Source organism: Micropterus salmoides, unplaced genomic scaffold (assembly GCF_014851395.1).
Source record: "Micropterus salmoides isolate LMB-PRFRI ecotype aquatic unplaced genomic scaffold, ASM1485139v1 Ms_hic_scaffold_14, whole genome shotgun sequence".
In the NCBI taxonomy this organism is placed as follows: domain Eukaryota; kingdom Metazoa; phylum Chordata; class Actinopteri; order Centrarchiformes; family Centrarchidae; genus Micropterus; species Micropterus salmoides.
Genome location: NW_024040485.1, coordinates 5750296 through 5759021, shown reverse-complemented (window position 1 = coordinate 5759021; position 8726 = coordinate 5750296). Strand labels below are relative to the sequence as shown.

Genomic DNA, 8726 nt, shown 5'->3' with positions numbered 1-8726 from the left:
TGAGTAACACCATGTTTTACCATTTACCTGGTAGTGGTAACGTTATCAGCCTGACAGATAGTTTTTGGTTTTACTTGCCCAGATTTTGAGATACCTGAGATATGCACCCTAAAACAATGGAATTCCATTTATGATGCTTAAGTGTGTGACAAATAAAATTTAACAATAACATGTATTTATGAGCAAAATGTCTCCAATTCTTAGGCTAATCCAAAGAAGATGTTGTTTTTGGGACTATTTCTTCAATAAAAGGTAGTTCCAATGAAAAAAAAATGGGCAAATTAAACTTTAACTATCTGAATCACCTTATACCATAGATTTGTAATATGGGCAAACTGACCCTTCATAGCAAACTATTCTCTCTGAGGTAGGAAAGAAAAAGCAGAGCAGCTTTTACTTAAAACATTTATTCGATCCAATTCTTTGGAATGTAATAGTCAATGATCAGAGTCTGAGACGACAGAGAAGGATGAGTCTGGGTGCTGACCAGAAAGTCAAAGTACAAACAATACTTTTAGTCACTTAAGGCCTCACTGCTTTTCCATTTTTTTTACTTCCTTATTTTCTTTCTTGTTTTTTTTTTTCTGGATTGGGGACAGCAAAAATTACAGAAGCAGTATTGAAAATAAAACATTTTTTGTTGTCATACAAAGAAAAAAAAAATGGCACACACATCAGTGACAAAAACACAAGGTGATATTATACCAAGTAAATAAAACTGTTACATTTCAAAGAGATATAAGCTTTTTCGAGAATGAAAAACATCTCTGTAAATTGTACTTTTCAGAATTATAACATTGTCATCTGAAACTGTGTTAAAAAGAAGCAACAATAACACTGTGTTCTCCTTCCTTCTCTCTCTCTTCTCATAAATCAACATCATAAACACAGATTTTTTTTTAAATATATCAGTGCAACATTTGTTTTTACATCTAGTGCTGCAGCATCCTTTCTTGTTTAAAGGGGAAGGAGCTTTTTGATGTCAGTCTGAAATATTAGAAACACATTCTGTCAGACTGAAATTACATTTTGATTCCCATAATCTTGTCTGGTTCTTCTGCTGTAACCATATGTAGTTGATATTATACAAAGACGATTGAACCAGTGTGATTTTCAAGAGCTAACAATAATGAACATCTCAAGAGTCAGAGCACCTTTGTTTGATTGGAAATGCTCTCTCAGTCGTTACAGACAATAATTTGATTTAAACTGAACCACTTGAGGCGGTGGATTTTCTTTACAACAAAAACTGATAAAATGAGAGTTTCTAAAGCCTCATCAGGAAATAATTGAGAATGCATGCTATATTGACTACTGAAGAACAGTCTCACTTCACATTTTGAGCTCACATGATGCCACATAATGCTACATTAAAAATGGGCAGATCTTACAGTGTTCTCCCAGTTGCCAGAGGCAATACGTCAAACTATCATACCTGCTTAATGGCTTTATAATATTTGTAAGTAAAGGATCTGTCAGTTTTACTCAGGATAAACAGACATTCAGCAAGAACTGTCCTGTATTTTATCACAGAGTGAACATATAACATCTGTTGGAGGTTGATAAGGTTGTTCATTGATACCAATGAGTTATTGACTGGTGAAATTTCTGGCTTCAAAGACTCAATCCTCTCACCTATACAGTGCTATGAACAAGTCACCAGTATCACAACACATTTAGCTACAAAAGCTAAAACACAACAAAGCAGTATTAGTACAGTATTTATATGGCTCGTCGTTTTCAGTTTTAAACCAATTTTTCACTGAAAAATACCCAAATGTTTTAGAAGGAATCAGTTTAAAGTGATTTCATCCAGGAATTTTAAGTTGCTAAGAGGACATTGATCACTGTTGATGACAGGAAATAAGGCCCTTTTGCAGCTTTGATAGCTAAATAAATCTCTTGCAAATAGAGATGAGTAAAATGGGGAATCCCACAGAAAAAAGTGAAGAAACATGCAAAAAACAAAGACAGAGTGCCTTCACTGCAAATTACCCTTTCTAAAGTCCAATTTTAAGATTTCTTTGAAATAAAGAAATGAAAAGAATGAGCCCTGTGGTTTTACAAGGCATTCCTGTTGGGTTGCTGCTCTGATTAGCTAGTAAACTCATCTTTGTTATGAAAATGTGACTGAGTGTTATTTCCAGGACACTGCCAAGAATTGGACAGTATGATCAGCTGCAATTAGTCACCTGTTGGGGTTGTTAAACATCCGTTTGCCCCATCAAATATTTCTCCTCTGATAGTCAACACAAGAAAAACACTGACATGTCATGGCAAACGTTAATTCTTGATTTTTCAATCATTCAGAGCCTCCACAGTTCAATAAAAGATGCCAATGGACCTGGTGAGACTTGAAGTCTTTCTGATGGCTTCCAGGCTGTTGGACACACTTCTGCTTAGAGGTTTAATTCATTCATTTAAGTCATTTTGTGTGCCAGTAAGAAATGTTAGCCATTAGCAATAATATAAAATATTTCAATCCAGATGATCCATCCTTGACGCACTGTCGTCATCTTAGTGGTACTGAGGTTGTTCATTTTACCCTGTACAAAAACTTCACTTCCCGTAAGCCATTTCACATAATCTCAAAGCTATTTCCATCCTTTTAAAAACCTTCCTGTTCCCAGAGCACAAATAGAAACAACGACAAAATTCACAAAACGTTAACCAGATCATATTTGTAAAAGAAACACAAACAACATGTTTTCTTAAAATTAATATTTTCTGTACATTTTCAGATTTTTGGAGATTAGGGCAAGTTTGATTCCAACACAGAAAGGATACTGCGGCACTGGTGTCTTTTTCTATAGAAAAGGGTGCTCAAATATATTAAAACCTATATACAATGTGTTGGATGCGTCATGTGCCATGAAAACGAGGCATTCAGGGCTCCTACACATTTTCCATTCTGAAATTCCAGAGTTTTTCCAAAGCTTTCCAAAACCTAAATGTTAACTGCCTAACTTGGATTTTAACGTTTTAATGGGTGTAAGTACGACTGTCATCAAGGCCAGATCTTCAGATCTACACCAACACATGCGCTATTTGACAGTATACTACAATACCAACCATTTGTAGTTGTGTAATCACTTTTCCACATGTTTGTGTAGGAACCCTGGACGGAACGCCAGCCGATGAGAAAAACAACCAGCAGAAAACAAGGCAACAGAAAAAAAAAAAGGCACTGTCGGAACTAGACATAGGTCACGATGGTACCCGCTTTCACACACACACAGACACACACAAACACACAGACACACACACACACACACACACACACACACACACACACACGGAAAGATGCTTGCACTTCATGTATACAGACAAACACGAGTGTAATGCACACATATACGCCTACAGCTAGACACATACACACCTTAAATGCAGATGTATATGAATGTGACACACACACACACACACACACACACACACACACACACACACACAGACATATGGCCAGCTAAAGAGCCCCAGATATCAGAAGAGCGATTTTCACATACACCGCTCTTTCTGTGAAACTATGACATCTGAAAAAAGACCAAAAAAAAAACAACAACAACAAAATAAGTCTAATCTTATCTTTCCATAAAAGTACAGAAACGATACTTTCATCTGAATTGGTCTCAACACCAGCATGTGATTACATAAACTCAACAAAGCACACCGAAAAACAAATAGAATCCTTAGTTTTCTTCTTTTTTTTTTTGCTGTACAGATTCTTTATACACAGTGCCCCCTACAGGTCAGTCCATTCCACTGCCGCTCCTGAGAAAAAAAATTACATTGGCTCACTTTCAGCCCACCCTGCCGTCCCATTGGTGGCTTCAGCCCTGTGTTCCTCCTGCTTGATTGGCTGCATCACGTGTCCATGCGGAGCAAGCGCAGCTCCGTCTCTCTTTTCCCCTCACGCTTCTGAATAGTTAGTCTGTCCGTTCATCTTGTCCTTCTTTAGCTTCACGCCGTCCACCAGCTCAAAGTTATAGTTTTCCAGGGCAGATAAGTTTCTGTCTGTCATGCTGCCCTGGGAGCAGGCGCAGTACAGGACGACGCCGCAGATGGCGCCCAGAAAGACACCCAGTGCTGACATGGCGATGATGGTGATGAGGATGGGGTCCAGGGTCTTCAGCATGTTGCCTGGGCCACCGAGCTCGCTGTTCTCCTGTGAGAGGGAGTCCATCGCTGCGAGAGAGAAAGGAAAAGATGGATACAAGTTATAATCTATTCAAATGACTTGTGATTACAGGCTTAAAGGACCATACTGTTCTGGATTATACAGTAGTACAAAAGGCAGCCACAACTTCCATTTTTCTTTATTGTTGGTCTTCTGAGTTTGATTTCCCTACATTATAAATTTTGGAGCGCATTCAGCCCAGACAAAACGTAGCAAAACAAAAAAACACCCTGTTGTGTACATAATTGCATAGCACTGCCTTTTTAATATGGCAACTGTTTATTTTAATGGATTGTCTATCTCAAGAAAGTTTCATGTATGTGCAGGTTAAAATGAGTAGTGAAACATATGCAAGTGGAGACGACTGGCTGCCTGGAAGATCAATGAATAGAAAATCTATGGTATGCTTCGGAAAACTGGTCTGCAGTAATGTCAAGTATATGTAGTTCATTTTTCTAAAACATGAAAATCCCCTCATGTGGTCCTATAAGATGTCAAAATAAATAAATTGTGTGTGACTCATAGATTGTGCAAGGACATACAGTACAAACATGTTTACTTTTTTGGAGAAGACAGACATTTTTCCTAGAGAAATCAAACACGTGTGGTTCCAAAACTCTTAATTTGGTAATAATTGATTGTTTTTCATTGTCATTGAATTTGTCTGACTCTGTCTGCAAACGCCACAGCTCAGGACTGGTCAATAGAAATTCTACCATTCTGGACATCCATAAGGACTAGGTGCGCCTTGACTGAGCTGAAATTTCATTTATCAACCATCTTTTTCAAAAATTTTGTCAACCTCGCTGTCTGTGGAGACCTGTCCAAAATGAACATAATGACACTGTAATGACCAAGTTTGAGTCAGAAATCCACTTACGTAGGATGAAGATCTCAGTTGGCGGAGACGTCGGAGCTTCTGGATCTGGAGGAGAAAAAACGTCTCCATCAAAGCAACTGTTTACAACACACAACTGAGAGCAGAGTAACATTTAGAGGAGCAGGGGAGGGAAGAAAAGCAACTTTATAAACTTTGAAACCAAAAAGACTCCTTTGAGAATTCAGCTCCTGCCCTGAGAATTATTTTGGGGCAGCTAGATCACTAGATAGTACAACAGTATAATGGTACACATTTGATAAACCGAGTGAGTCATAACTGTACAATACACACCCTTGCAGTCCTCAGCATTGAGTCCATCAATGATCTGGATGTTGTCCACAGCTATGTGACCTGCACTGCGTCTGTCTGCGACGCCCTCAACAACCACCTGCAAATAGCAACCCACAGTCAGTCAGTCACACGCATTCATTGAAACAGGAGCTTAAGATACTCAGCTTAAAATAGTCATTCTAGTCATTCTAAAACCAAACAACAAACCACCCAAACTGTACCTTTAAAGTTTTATATCAATGAAACAAAATACTAAGAAGAAAACAAATTTTATCCCCCTAAGTATTGCTTTTCTGTTGTTGAAAACAAGAAGCATCACTTCTTCTGACCTCTAAAATGTCTAAAATTAAACAATGTGAAAAGAAAATCACTATTTGGTTAAACTGCTGCAGGTAGTGGCACGGACCATAAGCCGCAATGTCCCTGGTTTGACTTCGGCCAATGACCTTTGTTGCATGTCACAATTTTTACAGAGCACTTTTCAAAACCCGATTTAGTGCTTCACACGAGGCAGCATATTAAAATGAAAAATTTATAAAAGCATTACATTTTATGAACAATTCCAGCTATGTAAGATAAAAGTAAAAAAAAGAAACAGGAAATTAGACAAAAAGACTAAAGCTCTGAAAGTCTGATTTAAGAAGAGATTTAAAAGGTATTACTGTCGGAAAACCTGATCTCCTCATCAGCATTCCACATCTCTCTCATCTTTCCAAGATTAACTAAAAGCATAATACTCCCAAAAATATATTTTTTAAAAAATTGATTAAGACACTACTTATATAAGCAGGGTTGAGGTTGGGAACCACTGTTTTACATGTTCAATATACACAGTACAACCTATTTACCTGAAAATAGCTTATTTATGCTTTTTTTTGGCAGTAATGTAGAAAATATAAAGTAAAGTAAAGCTTAACTTGCATCAGATATGGGGTGATACAAAACATGGTTGAGAATTTATCATTATGTTTTGTTCATCCATCCATTTTCTATACAAGCTAATGCAAATTTGAGTTTTCTCTTTTCCACTAACTATGTTTTTCAACTTATGGAGGAAACCAGAGCAGCCAAGACCATGTGTCTGCAAGGCAACTTTAACCTCTCTGTACACACTTTGTGCTTTTCCTACTTTTATTTTATTTTAAGTTTCCTGGTTTGCTGTCTCTTTCTTTAAAACTCGTCAAGGCTTTACAGATGTCAATTATGTCAGTTTTAGGTAAGATATCAGCACACCAACAAAAACTGTCCAAATGGAGAAGGGATGATCTAAAAATAACAATATACTTGTCTCAAATAGAGAGCTGGGATCAACTTTAAGAATCATTTACAGTACTTTTTATCCTATAAAAGGACAAAATGATCTAAACTAAGGTGATCTAAATCACAAACAAGATTCAAACCCTCTATTTTGCTTACGTTACATGAAAATCACTAATAAAGTGATGTATTATTGACATATCTGGGTCTCTCTAGTACCTGATATGAGACACTCGAGTGTGGCAGTAAAACTCGTCCCTCCCTCCACCGGCTGCCCTGGTGACCGCTGACCGTCCACATGATCTGACCCCCCTCAGCCTCCTTGCTCTGCTTGATGTGAAGCGCTCCCGCGTGTTCACCGAACATGTGATACCAGAAGGACATGCACAGGTCGGTGTCCGTTGCGGTGATGGGCAGGCTGACCAACCTCGCCACCTTGTCCTCATCATCATCATCCTCACCGGTTTTACTTGGTGGGTCTGTGTCGCTCAGCTGCATGTAGATGAAGTTCCCTGGTCCGCCTGCAGGGGGCAGCAAAAGACAAGGTAAGAAGTGGCTTTGTGCTGCGTTAAGGGCCTCCTGACAGCGTGAGAACCCATTGCAGCAGATCTGGTGACTCTTCATAATACTATTTCAAAATAAGAGCTTAAAGAATGTAAAAATACAGTCAGAAATGCTGTTTTCTGTACATGCTTTCTGTTAATATGATTAAATCAAGCTTAATTGTGACAATGAAAGGTTTCCAAAACTAAAGCATTCATTATGCATTTACTTCTTTGCATTCAGATAACGGCTTAATGTAAATACCTGTCTGTTCCGTTGCCAGTGTTTCACTGTTATTTCATGAAGTTAAAACACATCTCATATCTGTATAATTATTTAGTATCACGCTTCACACATTCCCGAAGACATAACATTCAAGGACTTTGCATGGTTTTTGACAACAACTCAATATCAGCATGTTTCATGGGAAGATATGACTTGACATCACAAAGGGCTCTTTTTATTATTTTATTTTTTACTTGTGATCTAGTTAAGTCAAGATATCAAGGTTAAACCATTCATTTTAGAGCTGCTGCTGTCTCCACAAAAAAACATCCATCACAAGAGGTTTGAATTGAGAGAAGGACAGAGAGCTGAGGCACACTGATAAATCTGAGTGCTGTGTTCTTTAAAAAGTCAAGTTTCTCAAGGCCATCTCTTCATTTTCAAAGTGTTTTAAGGCTCAAAGCATCTGCAAGTTCTGCTCTGTTCTATTCAATAGTGCTGACTATACTTTATATTCATAGTCGGTTATGAATTAACTGTATACTGCTGATGTTTTGGGGGTTAGCCTTATTACGTTATGGTTTTGGATTGGTCTTGTTAATATTTGTGGATTTAGACAGCTGTTTGTTGTTTTAAGGTGCCATTTAGGTCGTTTTTACAAATGTACTAGACGTTTAGTTCATGATTTTGATAGCATTTCTGTTTAATTCTTATTTTCTTCCATACTTTGTGTTCATGTGTCATCTGTCATATGTTATTTGTCTGTAACTCTTTTTGTAATTAAATAAAGGAAAGAAATGCAAATGATTTGGTTACTTGCTTATTAGTGCCAAGATAATGTTGTGTACAACTCATTCATCCATAAAAAAACATGAAAATTACAGCGCTCCCATTCTAATCAGCCAGCGCTGATTACCCAAACACAGAAAATTAATACCCACAAAAAAGCCATAGAAAAAAAGGAAATAAAAACTATATTGTTAAAAACTGTTAAAAAGACCTATCCAAACAACAACAGTCTGAACTCGGATTTAAAAATTCAGGCAAACTTCCTATAAAAACACTATTTTTGGAAGATATGCGTCATTATTACTCGAGGATGTCCACGACTTTAATCTTTTGTCCTGCTCATGTCAAAAAATATATATCTTGCTCTATTTACCTTTATTTACACTGGTAACTAGCCCAGTCTGAATTAATTTCACCTGTATATCTGTAGTGTTTATGCCTGGTGAAGTCCCCGTCAATATGGACCTACTTATGGAATGATCTGCTTCTGGTCTTTGGTCTGTCTCAAAATGAATAAACGATTTAGTGACTCCACGCTGAGCAAAAGTTCATGAATGTTTTTCCATG

The 8726-nt window shown here is 37.5% G+C and overlaps 1 pseudogene; it reads right to left on the bottom strand.

Annotated features, from left to right (window-relative positions):
- Positions 1–391: 391 nt before the first annotated feature.
- The window catches only part of LOC119901712, a 74470-nt pseudogene continuing 66135 nt past the window's right edge, over positions 392–8726 (bottom strand).